Genomic DNA, 17,990 nt, shown 5'->3' with positions numbered 1-17,990 from the left:
GGAAGTTTGCAGGAAAAAATAGTTAAAATAAGATTTAACTCATAAAAGTCATCTTTATATTCCTGATTTTATCCAGATTTTCTAAAGAATGTGTAAGGATGATTGATTGGCACATTCAGCAACAACACAGATGAGAGACAAACCAGGTGTGCATTGACATTATAGCAGACAAATAGAAAAAGTGACCCTGAATATCTCTCAGCAGTTTGGTGTCCTGGAAGTCTAATCAAGTTACAGCCAACTAGCAAAGGATTTAAAGATTTTGTGCACAGGAAATGTCTTTCTGCAATAACCTATTGTTTTCCATTGACTGTGTATGAAAAATGCTCCATTTATGAGTAGAAAGACATCCTTAATGTCCTCCTTGGAGCTGTAGCTGAATTTGATTGTTTGCTCTTAATGCAGCATCACTGGCAAGATGGGTTGTGCAAATCAAATTGAGTAATCCATCAATTATATCTCTGATAACTTCTCCATGGTCTTTGACTTTATTCTCAGTGACATCTGCCAAGCACATTTCCTTCAAATTCTGAGTGACTGGAAAATCCAAAAACATTTCACTATAGAAATATGCAAATCAACTGATACAGAGTTAAGCCTCTCTTAGATATGGATGGCAGAAGGTGGTTTTAAGCCCCCACCCCCAGTACATTTAGTCACTGAAATGAAAATTGCTACTTTCCAGATTAAAATGGAATATGAAACATTCACTATTTTTTAATAACATGTTGCATGTGTTATTTTTAATAGCTAATTAGGTGGTCAAATTTTCATTTTCATTGTATGTTATCTGCATATATGTTTGAATCAAGAAATGTATGGTGTGTGAATATACTGTGGACAGCCAGACCATGAGATTGTGATTCTAGAAAGTGTGGATCAACTTTGTAGGTAGTGTCTGCATCCTCCATCATATTCTCCCTCTTGAACTTTGTGCATGTGGTCTTTCAAACACTTGTTGCAAGAACAGAAGTCTTGCTCTTTTATCGCAGACGACTGATGCATTAACCCTCTTCATAGCAAATGAGGCATGGTGGTTTATGCTCTGGGGTATGTCTTGAATGGCAGGGGGCCATGACTCAGAGAACTGAATGTTGAGCTAAGAGGGAAGAGGATGTTTGGTGGGTGTGGGATAAAGGAGTTAGGATTTGACAGTTAAAGAGTCAGCTGGGCTGGAAACTGGGGTGAGGCAGACCATAAATTAGCCCTCTTTCACTTCAAACATGTACGTGTCTGTCATCTTGAATCAGGATGGATGACATCATCACAAACTAAGCTGTTAAAGTGTCTCTATGTGTTTCTACAGCTGTAGCAAATTTGGTTCAAATCGGTTAGGCGGTCCACAATTTAGCCCATTTGCGCTTCAAACATTTACATGTCCACCATCTTGAATTGGGATGGATGACATCATCAGAAGTGACGCTGTTGAAGTGTCTCTATATGTCCCTAAAACTGTACCCAATTTGGTTCATATTTGTCTAGGCATTGCAAAGTTTATGGTGGCGGAGGGGCACACAGATGGACTCACACACATGGAATGCTGGGTGATCTCATAAGCTGACTGGAAAGTAGGCTAAAAACTAATATGGCTCTAAATCAGTCACATATTTTAATACTGGTGGATGAAATCCCCTGTATTCTTCAGGGCCTGTGCTGAAAATGGGCTGAAAGATGCCAGGAGCCACCCATTGTAGAAGGTATCTGTAGTGGTGCTGCCATACCTAGTGGATTTTCCAGAAAACAATGAATGTGTTTTAGAAGATTTAGATGATGATCAGTAATTGGATTATTGAATAAAGACTACAACTATATTTCCCTGAACCCAAGACTAGGTTTCCCCCCCAAGTTTTTTGATATGAGAAATTGGGAGGTAATATTAAATTCAGAATCCTGTGCCTTTCGAGTAAATGCAGATAAAACCTGTATTTAAATCTACTTTTAAAGGAGGTGGGATTAAATACAGAGTCATCTTTGCTTTGGATAAATACGGTATGGGTGGTGCTTCCAACTCTGCTTCATTTCTGATTATGAATCTTTTAAATTACCTTGCTAATTGTAGTCACATCATGTTTCTGTTTGTCTAGGAATATTTCTGAATGTATTGTTCAGATCAATTAAAAATACAAAAGATTTGCCAACTTTTGGTTCAGTGATTTGGAGCATTTTTGTTGTTCAGTAATATGAGAAGAGAGAGCATATTATTTTATGAATAACAAAGATATGGAGCCGATTCTCATTATCTTGTGGGGTGCAAGAAATTGCACTCCATGCCTAATGTCTGCCTGTCTGTAGATTGATAGAAGGCATTGTTCAAGCTAGAATAATTAAAAATGTATTTTATTTATTTTATTTATTGTTAAATTTATATACCGCCTTTCATTAAAAACAATCCCAAGGCGGTTCATATAGAAAAATTAAAACAAGACTATAAAAATCACACAATTAAAATATTAAGCTAAAATATAAAAACAGAGATCTAACTAAAAATATGTACATAAAATAACCATACAAAATACAAAGAAGCTGCAGTGGAGACGATCACATAAAAGCCTAGGTAAAAAGTTTTCACATGCTTTCTAAAATCCATGATGGAAGCCAAGGAGCAAATAGCCAGTGGGAGAGCATTCCAGAGTCTGGGGGCAGCAACAGAGAAGGCCCCCTGTCCCACATGCATGCAGCTGAGCCTACCTCATTGTTGGCACCTAGAGCAGAGCCCCTTCAAATGACCTTGTCAGGCTGGCAGCAACCCTTGGGAGCAGGCTGTCCTTCAGGTATCTAGGGCCCAAACCATTAAGGGCTTTAAAGGTCAAAACCAGCACCTTGAATTGGACCTGGAAACAAACTGGCAGCTAGTGCAGCTCTTTCAAAATGGGTCTGACGTGATCCCAGCAGGCAGCTCAAGATAAAATCCTAGCTGCCGCATTTTGCACTAGCCGCAATTTCCAAATATTCTTCAAGGGCAGCCCCATGTAGAGCACATTACAGTAATCCAGCTGTGACATGACTAAGGCATGGGTAACTGTGGCCAGATCTGCCTTCTAGAGAAAGGGATGCAGCTGGCGCACTAGCCGAAGCCATGCAAAGGCACCTCTGGCCATCGCCTCCGCCTGAGCTTCCAAAAACAGAGCTGGGTCCAGCAATACCCCCAAGCTGCGTAGTTGCTCCTTCAAGGGGACTCCAACCCCATCCAGAACTGGTAGAATCTCCTCATCCTGCTTGGCTCTCCTATTGACCAACATTACCTCCGTCTTGTCCGGATTCAGTCTCAGTTTATTAGCCCACATCCAACCCATCACTGCCTCCAGCCTCCAGTTCAGGACATCCACTGCCTCCCTAGGATCAGGTGACAAGGAGAGATAGAGCTGAGTGTCATCTGCATATTGCTGACAACTCATATTGTCTCCACCCCATAGCCTGCCTGAAAGCCAGTTTGAAATGGGTCTAGATAATTCATTTCCTCCAAGACTGTCTGGAGCTGGGAGGCCACCACGCTCTCAATTACCTTGCCCAGCCACAGAAGTTTGGAGACAGGCCTGTAGTCACTCAACTCTGAGGAATCCAAGGCAGGCTTCTTCAGAAGCAGTCTAATAATTGCCTCCTTAAGACAAGAAGGCATCCTGCCTTCCCTCAGAGAAGCAGTTTGTATTTTGATCCCACTCGTTAGCTATAAATCTGCATATTGCCAGTTATTTCTAAGGCTCCCGGCTACTCCTGGCTTCACCTCCGCAGCTGCCCACAATTGACTCTGCCTCTCACTATTGTGGCTCCAACCTCACCTGCCTTGCTTAGTGCCACCCCCCCCCCCCCCCGTCTCAGGAACCACTAGCCACCACAGAAAAGAGGGAATGGTCTCACCACCTTGATTGAAGGAGTGAGTTGTGTGACCATTCCTAAAGAACCCATCTTGGGCTCCAATGATGGTTTCAAGAATTGGTTGGTCACAAAACTTCCCTTTCTAGGCAAGGTGTTTGAGCAAGTGGTGGCAGCTCATCTCCAAGCATTCTTGAAGGACAGGGATTACTTAGATTCATTTCAGTTGTTTTTTAGCCTTTCTTTGAAACAGAAACTGCTGTGGTTATTCTGCTTGATGACCTCTCCTGGGGGAAGGACGGGGCGGGGAAGCGGGATGTGATGTTTCTTATATTCTTGTACCATTGCATTGATTATGGCATCCTTCTGGTGTATTTGAGATACTTATTTGGTTCCATTCATACCTGGCAGATTGACTTCAGGGGGATATTGTTCTCTGTCGTGACATATTCCTCTGTTTTATCCTCCATGGTGTTTAACATTTGATGGGGAAGATCATAAGGGGATTGTGGGTGTGGTGTAATCAATATGCTGATGGCATCCAGGAAGAGCAGATAAAACCATTATTTCTTTTCTCAAAATCCCTTCAAAATCCAGAAAATAGCACTTTCCTGAAAACAGCCTTTGAGGTTGTAATGTAATTATTATTTCCCATGGTGTTCAGAAAAAAAAATTGGATTAGTTGACAATCCTAGAGGTGAAATATAAAAATGTGCTATTCACACATCACTTAGGTGCTCCATATTGTCTCTGTGTTGCGGGAAGGCTAAGAATTACAAGCTATAATATAAATGTTGTACAGTGCTTTAATGAAATACACTTGCTTCTTGACATGCACCTTCAGTTACTGCCTCCTGTAAAGATAAAATATTTTGAACTTATTTCTAGCTTAGCAATTTAGGGAATTTATACCTGTTTGGCTGTTTGAATCTGCAGGTGGTATAAATAAAGCACTGTGAGGACGTGTGGGGTGTCCCTTTTCCTTATCACTTCAACTCCAGGGTTTGTGAAAAATAGGCCTCTGTGAAAAGTAACCATGTATTATCAGCTATTTAAAAAAATTGTTCATATTTGATTTGATGCACTCTTTGAAAGCATGGATCTACAGAAAGGTCGGGAATGTTTGGCAGCAGGATCTTAACAGAAAAAACAGTTATCATTTTACATGTTTAAAAAACACTATTTTGCATTTAATGCAAAAAATCCTGAGCCCCCTTTATTTATTATAGTTCAGATTGTAGAAATTCTACAGATTGAACTGTATTAATCCCACCTTCTGTCAGAGGGTTGATGATTCACAGTTCACCCATCCTTAAAGAGGTAATCATCTGATAGTGGAACATTCTCTCTTAAAAGGATTAAATAGATATGCACCATTTTAATCTCTAAAAAGGATGTAATAGATCAGAGCATTGGTTGACCCTTTTGGCAGACACTACTGCTCTTGAAAAGTCCATAAAATAGGATTAAAACAACAAATATCTTGAATTTATAATGGGGATAATTCAAGGTTTTTCTCTAAAAAGTTCTTTGTCTTCTCCAGAGAGGGCAAGAAGGTTCATGGGGAATGACAAAAGGAGATTTCTAAAAGCACTGTATATCAGACATTAGCAAAGGAATGGATTGTGAACAACCATAAAATTAATCCAAGGCGTCTCTTGTAACCTGTGGTACATTGAGACTACTTTGCACAGTAATGAACTTTAAAAATGGATATGTTCAAAGGAGTCATAGCTATGTGAAATATAGTGTGAAAAGGTGCATGAAATAGAATGTGAAAAGGAAACGTGTCTGTTTCACACATGATCCAAATTATTAATCAAAGGCTCTCTAACTCAACTGAAAATTGTTGTAGGTATGAGTAAGGCAAGTCACTCCAAGTGATGCACGCTGTCTGTAGTTTCCTTAATTGCATGTTGGCAAGGTAAATGCATCCCAGCCTGAAGGGCCTTTGTTTTGGCCTGTGAATGCCTGTAGCTAATAATGCAGATCACTTTGTATTATACCAGTGCTTGGCAAAATCACAGTGAAGTTTGTATTGCATTTCCCTACTGTGGATCATTATTTCTGATTTAACATTGAACTTAGTGGCTCTGAATTTACTTACACATCAAGCAAATCTCAGTACAGTTTCCACAGAAGTACTTACAGCTTAATTTAATGTGTCTGCAAGATGTTGGCTGCAGGTGTTATAGGGGGGGGGGTCTGTACAGTAACACTTATTATCACAATATGTAGATGTTAAATAAAATGAATTTAGAAGTGTGACATCTACATATTGTAAGGAGAGGAGAGCTGGTCTTGTGGTAGCAAGGATGACTTGTCCCCTTAGCTAAGCAGGGTTGCATATGAATGGGAGACTAGAATTGTGAGCACTGTAAGATATTCCCCTCAGGGGATGGAACTGCTCTGGGAAGAGTATCTGAGGTTCCATGTTCCCTCCCTGGCATTTCCAAGATAGGGCTGAGAGAGATTCCTGCCTGCAAGCTTGGAGAAGCTGCTGCCAGTCTGTGAAGACAATATTGAGCTAGATAGACCAATGGTCTGACTCAGTATATGGCAGCGTCCTGTGTTCCTGTATGTAATTAGTCCCCTGCTATCCGAGAAAAGAGGCACCTTTTAAAAGTGGTGATTCTCTTTATGTATCAAGGGGAGAGCAACTGGCCCTATCCATCTCCAGCACAGCATCCCTCCAGGGGCTGTTGCTGGTATGTATGTATTTGTTTATTTCGGCCCAAGGCCAGCATAGCTGGTGTATGTCTTATGTTTCTTTTTTTAGATTGTGAGCCCTTTGGGGACAGGGAGCCATTTTATTTATTTGTCTGTAAACCACTTCGGGAACTTTTATGGAAAAGCAGTATTTAAATATTCACGGTATTGGTATAATACATGTTACCTAACCGGTTGGGAGCAGGAGGAGGACACATATACATGTTTTTTTTAAAATATTATTATTAATAATAATACTGCTTAGGATTTCTGTAGGGCTTTAGATTATTCTGAGTGTTTCACATGTATTCTCACAATAATCTTCACAACAACCGTGTTAGGGAGGGGAGTATTACTGTCACTGCTTGGCACGTGCAGGGATGATGGTGGCTGCTGGTGGCTTTGCTAACCGGCTTAGTGAGTTCCTGACAGAGCTGAGATTGGAACGGGAGACTTTCTGCCTCCGTCGCTCGTGTGCTGCCCTGCCTGTGATGAAGGTGATTGATTAACCTCCATCCTTTCTGAGCGATCGACTCCGTACTGTCAATTTTATGAATAATAATATTTCACCTTATCTTCTGTGGGCACTGGAATGTATTGTGACTATCTGAAATCGACGTATTGTGATTGACTAAAGGTCAAACCGTTCCCCCCCCCCCCATAGGTCTGTCCCATTCATGAGCAAAACTGCACTCATACAAAAATTCTCCCTTCTACTGTAGCCCCCTGAGGCCCCCCACCACCACCTGGGGGGAAGAGAAATCTCTTGAAATTGGGCAGAGGCACCTTTTCAGGGAGCTCAGCAGACTGGAGTGGGAGGAGGGCGCCATTTTGCTTGATTAAGTTCAGATCCAAGCATTTCTCTCTCTTTCTCCTTTTAACATCAAAAGGGATATATGGGGAAAGGATGCTTCATTACGCCCCAGTATTTTTCTCACATATATCAGTACCAGAAGTGAGCTAAGCTAGGAGGGGAAAAATACTTGAATGACTAAGCACAGGGAGGTGAGGTGGTATTTGGGGTGGGGGTGGGGGGGGTCAATTTCCCTTATCTACAGACACCTTTTAAAGTGTTCTTTTCTATTTAGCAGGGGGAGAACAACTGGCCCTATCAAACCCCAGCACAGCATCCCTCCAGTCGCTGTTGCTGGTATCTGCTTTATGTTTCTTTTAGATTCTGAGCCCTTTGGGGACAGGGGACCATCTTAATTAATTATGTATTATTTGTTTTTCTATGTAAACTGCTTTGAGAACTTTGGCTGAAGAGCGGTTCATAAATATTTGTGGTAGTAGTAATAATGTAATAATAGTAATGGTGTATTAGGGTAGACTTGACCCAGTATGGGAGGTTCTTTTCTGGGCGGATGGAGCCCAATAACCAGCCCAGATGAGAGGACTTAAAGATCAAAGCTTTTATTCTGCCTTAAGAACAGAATACTTTGGCTTATGCTCAAAGCAAGACAAAGGACCATTACAGAGAGCATACATTTATACTCTTAAAATTGTTCTCCAGAATAACATGTTGTTCAGCTACATAGCAAATACGTCATCATGACTTGCTAGGATTAGGGAATAAACCACAAACATGCACGCAGGCAGACAGACAGCCTTATCTCCCTTCTTCTACATAACACATTCCACAGATGGTCACTGTAACCTAGAGGGAATACTGCAGGCAAAGCTAGTTCCCTAATAGAGAACCATTATTCAAACTACTTCAAGCTGTGCATTTACAGCTTTACTATACATCAGTAATAGGTAGTAATAATAGATGTGAGGAGGTTGTCCTCCTCACATCCACTCTGTGACCCTCAGGGCAAGATAATTTAGACTTCCTGATTTTAAAAGTTTCCTTTATGTAAAGTTAGTAGGACTTTCACTGGATTAAAGAAATCTTTAGTCATCTGCTGGTTATTCAGTCAATTAAACCTGCATAGTTTGCAGATGCATAAAACAATAGTTGGGAAGAAAAACACATTAAAATTCTTTTTAGATGATTCAAGCATGTGTGCCATAGAATGCCACTACCTCAGAAGAGGCATTCCATCCTTTGAACTAGGGGAGGAGGAAGGCCTCTCTTAAGATGGTGTTTGCTACCCGTGGAGCTGTAAATTGTTGCATTAAAAATAACTGATATATTTCAGCTGTTGAAATAATTTGGGGCACCTTTTTAATTGATCAAAAGGTACTTAATTGATGAATCAACTAAATATCACATTTGTAAAAAATAGTTCTGAAATGTGTCAGCAGATACATTGTATTCATTACAAAAATAAGATACCCAGCAGACCATTTTTCCTGTGCAGAATATTTGGCTCTTTGATATGCTTACATTTGCTGAAAAGAAAAAAGAAGTATTGATTCTCATTGTATATTGAAGTGTATATTGAAGAATGTATACATTCTTCAATATACAGTGTATATTGAAGAATGTACAAAATATGAAGAGTCTGTGATATATTGATGATAACTGCTGAGATCCCTATTCTATCTTATGAATAAAAATACAAAGAAAGACACCAGCATATGGACCGTCACTTCATGATTGTTGACAAACATCCATCTGTGTTATCTGCATAACTTCAGCCATTCCCTGTAGAACTGATAACATCCCCATGTCATTGACAACTGTCGCCATGTTTTGGACATTCCATTTAACATATACATATTTTTGCAGTTGGAATCAACTGCAATGCATATTTCATGAGACTGCCCTTTAAAACTAGGATGATGGTAATTCTTTCCTGTCTATCCTTCAGTAGGAGTGTGGTGGGTGGGGAGAGCAGGACTACATTATCATGGTATAATGAGCCAAACCAGGGTGGGTGGATACTACACTCTCATTCTGTGAATGCTCTCTTGTGTTTCAGCTCCCTCTCTCTTACCTTTACAGGTTCTGCAGCACAGAAGCTGTTATAAAGCAGTCTTTGGTCATGAAGCTCACCTGCTGAGTTGGAATCACATAAGAAGTGGAGCTGCAGAAGGGTAGACCATTTAAGTTGCTAGCAGTCATCGTTTTACTATTATGTCAGCATATTTAAATGCCCTTTCTGTGCTTTTCATATTTAAAGTATGGTGTTCCTTTTCTGAGGCTGTCTAAGATGTGATGTGAAATCTTCCCTTTTAAAAGAGGAAGGTTTAGACACGTGTGTGTGTGTGTGTGGTCAACAAAATGCTGTAAAGCTATATATTTGCTAAAAGATGCTTAATTTTCATAATTTATTCAAGTTACAATGTATGAAATGTTGCTGAATTTGAAACTTCTTTGGCCAGTAGAGGGCTGGAAAGAGAGGTACATGACTGACGATTATGAGGAAGGAGAGTGACACCTATACTCTGTCAACGAGCCAGCGAGGTGTAGTGGTTAGAGTGCTGGACTAGGACCGGGGAGACCCGAGTTCAAATCCCCGTTCAGCCATAAAACTAGCTGGGTGACTCTGGGCCAGTCACTTCTCTCTCAGCCTAACCTACTTCACAGGGTTGTTGTGAAAGAGAAACTCAAATATGTAGTACACTGCTCCGGGCTCCTTGGAGGAAGAGCGGGATATAAATGTAATAATAATAATAATAATAATAACCTATACTCTTTCAAAAGAAATTTTGACAGAGTCCGCATATTTTCAAACACATCTCCACAATTCTGCATTCCAGAAGCCTTTTCCCACAATGTAACTGAAGTACAATCAATATTTGAATTGTTTCAGAATAATTATTCTGAAAATAAGTTTGGAAATTATTGTGAAATAAGTTCCATTATTCTCAATGGCTGACATCTTGACTAACCAAGCACCAATGTGACAGCGTTTTTGAAGAGTTTGAGACTAATGCTGGACCAGTACATGTGTGTGTTAATTTCAGCGGCCTCCCCTTCCTCAGGATGCATTATGTGCTATCCAAAAATATGGCCCTGACAGCTCTGCGACCCTCAGGGATGTATATTTTAGGTGATACAAAGCATATCCTGGGGAAGGGGAGATTGTGGAAATTTGGCCCCGGGACTGAGCCAGAAATGGAGCTGAGTGAGTTGATATTTTGAGAAGTACTGGTGCTTTCCCCATTAGTCAGGATGTCAGCCACTGGAATTATTGCTAGGTAAACATGTATAGGAACAGGCTGTAAGTTATACAGAAACCTATGTTCTAGATTCTCATTTTGACATAGAGGTCTGCACGTGTGGAATCACAGAAGTTTTGAATAGCTCTGAATATAAGCAGATCTTCATTTGGAGTCCTGGGTCCTTCCTAGCACTCAAAAGGTTGTGTTTGTGATGCATTCAAATTATTACAGTTTAAATGTAAGATACAGTATATGTTACAAGATCTTAGAGTTAACAATGATAAAGACCTAATGCAGTATATTTTTATATATCAAAATTAATGTTAATAAATGTGCAAACATATGTTTTGCAACATAGTTATGTATTTATTTTATTAGTATACTTGTTAAGACAAAACAGCTGCTGAGGCATGGCATTGACTGTGTGTGTGTGTGTATCTCTCTCTCTCTCTCTCTCTCTCTCTCTCTCTCTCTCTGTGCGTATATTATATATATATATCCTTTTTGAATGCCATTTCATGTGCAACATTCTAAAATACAGGGACATACAAATGGAATTTAGGAATACCTGCAAAATAACTGAGAGGTCCTGGAAGAAGCTCAGCAATTCACTAATTCTTTATGGGGCTAACTAAACATTAAACACAAATGTGTACAATAAAGCCTGAAGCTTTTTTTAAAGAGAGAGGGGAAAAAAGAGAAGCTGCTTTAGGATCCCTATATGGGAAAAGCAGGTGGGATGTGAACAATCCAGGGAGAAAGGCTTAAGAGTAGCCCTTCTTTTTTTTTAAAGGAGAGGTTGATGGGAGCTACATCCAATTGTGTGGAAAGTGTAGGATGGGTTCCAGGGGAGCACCTAGGTAATTTTGAAGCCTGGACCTGAAGAGCTTCAGAGCCACCCCCTGCCCACGCTTGAGGGCTTGGCGAGGGGCAAGTTAAATTTTTTTGTACCTTTTAACCATCCACTGTTGCGTGGCAGGGATGGGATGGCCACATGAGGGGAGACCAAGGTGAAAGCAGCAAGAACTCTTTCCCTGAGTCCACCTGCCTCCCAAATGACAAATTGGGCCATTTTTGGCCCTTTTCGGGCCTCTGCACATCTGTCTTTTTGGGAGGCAGGCGGGCTCAGGGAAGAATCTCTTGCTGCCGCCTCCCCCACCTTATTCTCTCCTCAAGTGGCCACCCCAGTGCCCCTGTCCCCACTGTACAGCGGTGGATGATTAACAGTTTTTAAAAAGGTTTAACTGGCATGGCGGGCGCGGGGCAGTGGTGGGGCTCTGGGGAGGCCCCTTCAGGACATTTGGAGGCCCCTCCGGAGAAAGGAGACCATGGACCTAATCTCCAAGGTCCATGGCTAGATCCGCCTCTGATGGGTTCAAAAGACCTGCTGCAAGTAAGTACCAGAGGTTCCTGACGTGAGCCACAAGTTCAGGTGAGCCACAAGTTCAGTTATTCTGTGACATCTGAACCCAGAAATGTCAGGAAGAGAATGTTGGGTTTTCCCTGCTGCCCAACATTTGTCGGGTATCCATTGCCAACATTTGAATTTGGCTTGAGAACATCAGGCAGTGGCAGGAACCTGACACTCTCTACCCAAAGTGGTGGGTTTGAATATCACAAAATGAGGCCACTTGTGGTTTGCATCGGGAGGGCGTACACTCCATCCTGCAGTGGGTTGTGTGAACCTAGTTTGGTTTCTGTACATATGTTAAGACACTGGCTTGATTTAAAGCATAGCATGAAGAGTTTTCTTCAGTGTGACTGGGCAGTGACTGCACAGCATCTCAGTGGTTGGGAAAGGGCTTTAGTGTCCTGAATCTCCCTTTCTCCCTATATCTCCCTTTTCATGCCCTTTGCCTTTATAGCCCTCTTCTATCAATGACTACACTTCTCCATCCTCCTGTTCACTGAACTAGTTAGCTCAAAAACCTAGATCATGGGAGTAGAATGAATTACACAAGGAAAACACATATATGCAAATATGTATAATGTTCATATTTTATTATGAATATTTATATAGAGGAGAGGAGAGCTGGTCTTGTGGCAGCAAGCATGACTTGTCCCCATAGCTAAGCAGGGTCTGCCCTGGTTGCATCTGAATGGGAGACTTGATGTGTGAGCACTGCAAGATATTTCCCTCAGGGAATGGTGAAGCTGCTCTGGGAAGAGCGGAAGGTTTCAAGTTCCCTCTCTGGCTTCTCCAAGATAGGTCTGAGAGAGATTCCTGCCTGCAACCTTGGAGAAGCCACTGCCAGTCTGTGAAGACAACACTGAGCTAGATAGACCAGTGGTCTGACTCAGTATATGGCAGCTTCCTATGTTCCTGTTCCTATTCTCTTGGCAATAAATTTTGATTTATTTTTTTCTGGTACAGAAAATTTGCCTGTCAAGCTCCCGTTTATTGTCCTGCTATCAGTCCTGTGCATGTGACTGTTTGGGCAAATTGCACATGACTACCACTTTCACAACAAGATAAATGTACTGTCAATTCTGATTTTCTTTCAGAATGCTTTGTTCGTTAAGCACTGATTGTCATATTGCGTTTTCAAGATACTGGATGATCTGTATATGTGATTACACAAATACATACAGTAAAAATATATTATATGACTTCAGTCCTACGCTGAAAATTTTCCATAGGAAAAAGCAGAGAATAGAGAGAATAAAACAGATGATCTGGATTTGAGATTACTTCTGTATTCTTGAGCAATACACTGTTGCCTTTACAATAATGTTGATTCTTCTTTGGGCTTATAAAGCCAGGAGCTTTTCTGCTAGGGGCTTTTACAACATTTTTGCACACTGAGGCTTGGGGTTCGTTCATATGAGGATGGGGTTTAACCTGAATTCAGTACTGAGAAAGCAAGGAACTGTTCATATAGCAAGTGGAATTATTCAGGTTTTATCTTTACTAAAGGAACTTAACGTGGAGCATCTGTGTCCAAAAATAGTTGCACTTTCTAAAACATTTTCCTGGGATGCTCTGTCATTCTGCGGAGTGTGATTTTGATGTGTGGAGACCCCATGGATAAAGCGGATCAAGAGGAGATGGAGGTGTGGCTTTGCCAAGTGTCTGCTGACATGTTAGCACTCTGGGCAGACTTGTTTCCTGTGCCCTGGAGTCAACTTCTGTTAATTCATTTCTATTTCTTTCTTTAATTTTACAAATTCTTTCTTCCTGAAAAGCCTAACTCATTTAAACAAAAATTAATTTGCCATCGGTCTTGTGCGAGGCTGCCACATCGGTCTTGTGCAAGGCCAGCCACAAGGTTTTTTTAACATAGAGGTCAATGGAAATTTGGGAAGGGTTGGTCATGGAGTTCTGAAACCAGGCACAGGATAGTGGGACTGTGTATTACATTTGAACCCAATGGGTCAATTGATTGACTTCAAATAACTTTTGTAGGCAGGGAGGGTGCTTCACTTTCTTTGTTCTTTTATTTCCCCATCAATCTTGCACAAGCCTGTCACTTGGTGGCTGATTGAAGTATTACGCTAAATCAACGGGGAAATTAAACAAGCGAAATACTCTCCCTGTCTAAAAAAATTATTAAAAATCAACCGATCCACTGATCACCTTCAAATTTAGTACACAGAGTCCCACTATCCTGAACCAAGATGTGCCTGTTTTCAGAGCTCTATGGCTGAACCCTTCCCAACTACTGATTTTTTTCCTTATTTTCTATTGACCTCTATGTTAAAAACCCTGAAGCTGGCCAGAGACACACACAGCAGCCTTGCACAAGACCCATGGCAAATTAATTTTTTAATAAAATGAGTCAAACTTTTATGATTTTTTTAATAGCAAAGGTTTAAAAGAACACAGCATCCCTACCATATATGCACACATACCTGCTCCTTCGTGATCTGCGCACTTGAATAGGAAGGAGGAGGCGGGGTGCCCTGCTTGGGAACAACCTAAAATCCCTGCTTGGAAACAACCTGCTTGGAAACAACCTAAGGAACCGTAACAAAACTTAATAAAATATAGGAATATGAGCAGCCCTAGCTTTACTCCAAATTATGCCTGAAAACATTTATTTCCATTGTTTTCCGCTTTGACTACTCTCATCCTAAGTCATCCCATATTAGACCACTTCTTCCCACACTATTGCTGGCAGACTGGAAAGGCTCCAGGCAATAGAGGGCCTAAGGTTTTGTGTCCCAACACAATCTGCTGAAAACTGGAATCAAATTATCTTTGTTTCTCAGGCATTGCTGCTGCTGCTGCTATTATTATTATTAAGGGTATTTATATACTACTTTTCAACAAAACGTTCTCAAAGCATTTACATAGAAAAAGGAATAAGATGGTTACTTGTCCCAGAAGGGCTCACCATCTAAAAAGAAACATGAGGCAGGCCCTAGCAACAGCCACTTGAAGGATGGTGTGCTGGGACTGGAGGTGGTCTGTGCTGAATATTTCCACTGGTCCCGCTTCATGCAGTGTAGCAGTTCCTGCCAGAGGCACTCTTACCCGTGGACTTCGAGGCCAAAGTCCATGGCCTCCACAGCTCCGGGGGGGGGGGCAGATCCTCTTTAATCTGTCCTGGTTGGTGTGGTTACCCGACAGAGCATGACGATGCTTAATTTGCAGGGGAGGGGGGCCTCCAAAGGCCTTAAGGTCCAGGCTTCAAAATTACATACACCTCTGGTTCCTGCATGCCTTTCTGAGCTTTTTACAGTGTGCATCTTGGCTTTCACAGCACACTAACAATGGCTCCACATTTTCATTTTCTTCCTTCTATCTTTTCTTTCCATGCGGCCTCATCCACATAGAAAGGCTTTTAAATCCCAGGACACCAGGCCTGCTTCTTATCATCAACCTTTAAAAGACTCAGTTCGTTCTTGCTATCTAATCCATCTATATTTATAAGGTTACCTCTTCTCAAAGGCAAACTTGCAACTGTCTAATGTTCTCCCACTTCAGCTTTTCAGAAGCAGGAACAATCATCTTAAAAGGCATCATGATAAATATTATGCTGTGTTAAATCTCCTGCTGTGCTGCAATGGATGTTGAGTTTTGTCTGTCATTTAGGTTGTAAACAATGAAGAATAAGGTATCATGCAGAGACGACTATGTAGTTTGATGTGGTTTCCAGACAAATAGAATTATGATATGATTAATTACATGGATGCACTGTTGACCTCTTGGAATCCTGTTTATTAGTGAAACACTAAGTGAACAAATACGAGCCCAAGCCTATGCATGCTTATTCAGAAGTGTCCAACTGAATTCAATGGGACATATTCCCAGGTAAGCGTACATAGGATTGCAACCTTAGTTCTATTCAGACATTATATTGTACATGTGTGCAGATGTCTGTATACATATACATGTTTTTGTGTGAATGACTGTACTGTTCACTTTAAAAATAATGCAGGGTACAGAGAGGAAGTACACTACTGTAAGCACATTGGACACAACACATGAATAACTGTATGTGTGTACAGATCTATACATGCATACTTTGTACACAGATTGTACAGGCATTGAACATAATGTGTGTCTCATGAGAGGCTTGCTCTGTCTGATCCCTCAGGATAATCTTGTTAATTATCCTTGATGGCCTGCTGTGGCTTATTTTCTTAGAATTTCACAGATCAGATACCTGGCATTCATTTTGATTTGGATTCCATGTTGCCTTTGTACAAATACAGGGCGTCCTAGGGTCCAGTGTAAGTCCCCTGGACTTCAGTTTTTGTTTACCTGATAATGTTGACTTCACTGCTTGGGGATGGGGTTGCTGCTTACCATCTGTTCCCTTTACCCTGGACCATAATGGCTTCTTATATCTAGCTGCAAGTGAGGGTGACTGAGTGCAGGAGACAATTAATGTCTCTGCATGACAGAGTGGTACAGGCTGCCTTGGAAGAGAGAGTTGTTGGCCATTCCTGAAGAGGCCCTTTCTGGACCCTGACAATGGTGGCTAACATTTCCTTATGTAATCAAGTGGGTGGTAGCCACCCTAACTCCAGAGATTCCTGGACAAAATGGATTATCTGGACCCATTTCAATCTGGTTTCCAGCCCAGTTTTAGACTCAAAACTGCCTTGGTTGCTGTGTTGGACAACCTGTGCTGAAAGGAAAGACCAGAATTATGCAATCCTGTTAATTCTCCTAGACAAGATTTCATCTTGACAAGATTTCATCTTGTCTCCCATGCTGTTCAATATCAATATGAAACTGCTGTTACAAATTGTTTGGGGATCACATCAATATGCTGATGACACCTAGCTCTATCTCTCATTTACAGCAAATTCAGTTGATGGCCAGTGGACTGAAACACAATCTTGATAAGGCTGAGGTACTCTTGGTAATAAGACTGAACACAAAAGTGGGATCTAGTCTATTCTGGATGGAGTTGCAGTTCCCTTAAAGCAGGGGTTCCCAACATGTGGTACTCCAGATGTTGCTAAACTACAATTCCCTTCACTCAACTACAGTTTATTGTGGCTGGGGATGATGGGCATTGTAGTTCATCACCACAGGTTGGCAACCCCTGCCTTAAAGTATCAGGTCTACAACTTGAGGGTGCTATTCAATCTGGCTTTGTGGGAGAACCTGCAAGTGTCATTTATAACATGGAATGCCTTTAAGCACCTGGTGGGCCAACTGTGACCCTTCTTGGAAAAACAAACTGGTCACATTCTTCCATGCTGTGATAACATCCAAGTTAGCTCTCTGTAATGTGCTTCACACATTACAAAGACAAGGGGCTGTCTGAAGACCAGTCAGACACTTTAAGTACTAGTGAAATGTGTTCATTTCTAGATATCCCAAGAAACTGCCTCATGACTGTAATCTGAATTAATTGAAATTTGTGCATTTCACCACCGATGCTTAAAGACCTTCACTGACTGCAAATATTCAAGGTGCTAGTCTTAACCTTTAAAGCTGTAAATGATCTAGGACTATAGTGTTTAAAGAAGGCTCCTTTCCCATAATACCATCCTAGTTAATAAGGTCATATTCAGAGTCCCAGCTCTCAGTGCTTCCACCTTCTGAGGTGAAGTGGGCAACTACTACTTGTATAAAGCTTTTCAGTACAGACATCCCCAGAACAGTTTACATAGAAAAAGAGTGAAAAGATGATTCCCTGTCCCCAAAAGGTTCACAATCTAAAACATATAACCCAAAGTAGAAACCAGCAACATATACTGGAGGGATGCTGTGCTGGAGTTTGAATAGGGCGAGTTACTCCGCCTCCGCTAAATGTAAAGAGAATCACTGCTTTGAAAGGTGCTTCTTTGCCTAGGTAGGTTCTTCTCAGTGGTAGCATCTCAGTTATGGAATTTCTTGCCCCTTGTCTGTTCACTTGGCTTCAAATGTGATGATGTTTAGGTGCCAGGTAAAAACTGTTGTTTTCCTGTTATTACTTTTAGTGGTCTGGTGGCTTTTAAACATGTTTTTA

General features: G+C 41.2%; 1 protein-coding gene across 12 annotated transcripts in view; it reads left to right on the top strand.

Annotated features, from left to right (window-relative positions):
• Nucleotides 1-17,990, top strand: part of ENOX1 (ecto-NOX disulfide-thiol exchanger 1) — a 577,422-nt gene that overhangs the window by 274,100 nt on the left and 285,332 nt on the right. For all 12 annotated transcript variants that reach the window (XM_053307424.1, XM_053307429.1, XM_053307433.1 and 9 more), the window contains one exon: nucleotides 9,413-9,504. The gene's annotated coding sequence lies outside the window, so the exon portion shown is untranslated. The remainder of the gene's footprint in view (nucleotides 1-9,412; nucleotides 9,505-17,990) is intronic.

The sequence above is a fragment of the Hemicordylus capensis genome, chromosome 3 (assembly GCF_027244095.1).
Source record: "Hemicordylus capensis ecotype Gifberg chromosome 3, rHemCap1.1.pri, whole genome shotgun sequence".
Lineage (NCBI taxonomy): Eukaryota > Metazoa > Chordata > Lepidosauria > Squamata > Cordylidae > Hemicordylus > Hemicordylus capensis.
The sequence above is the reverse complement of the archived record's forward strand: the minus strand, read 5'-3'. Positions and strand labels throughout refer to the sequence as shown.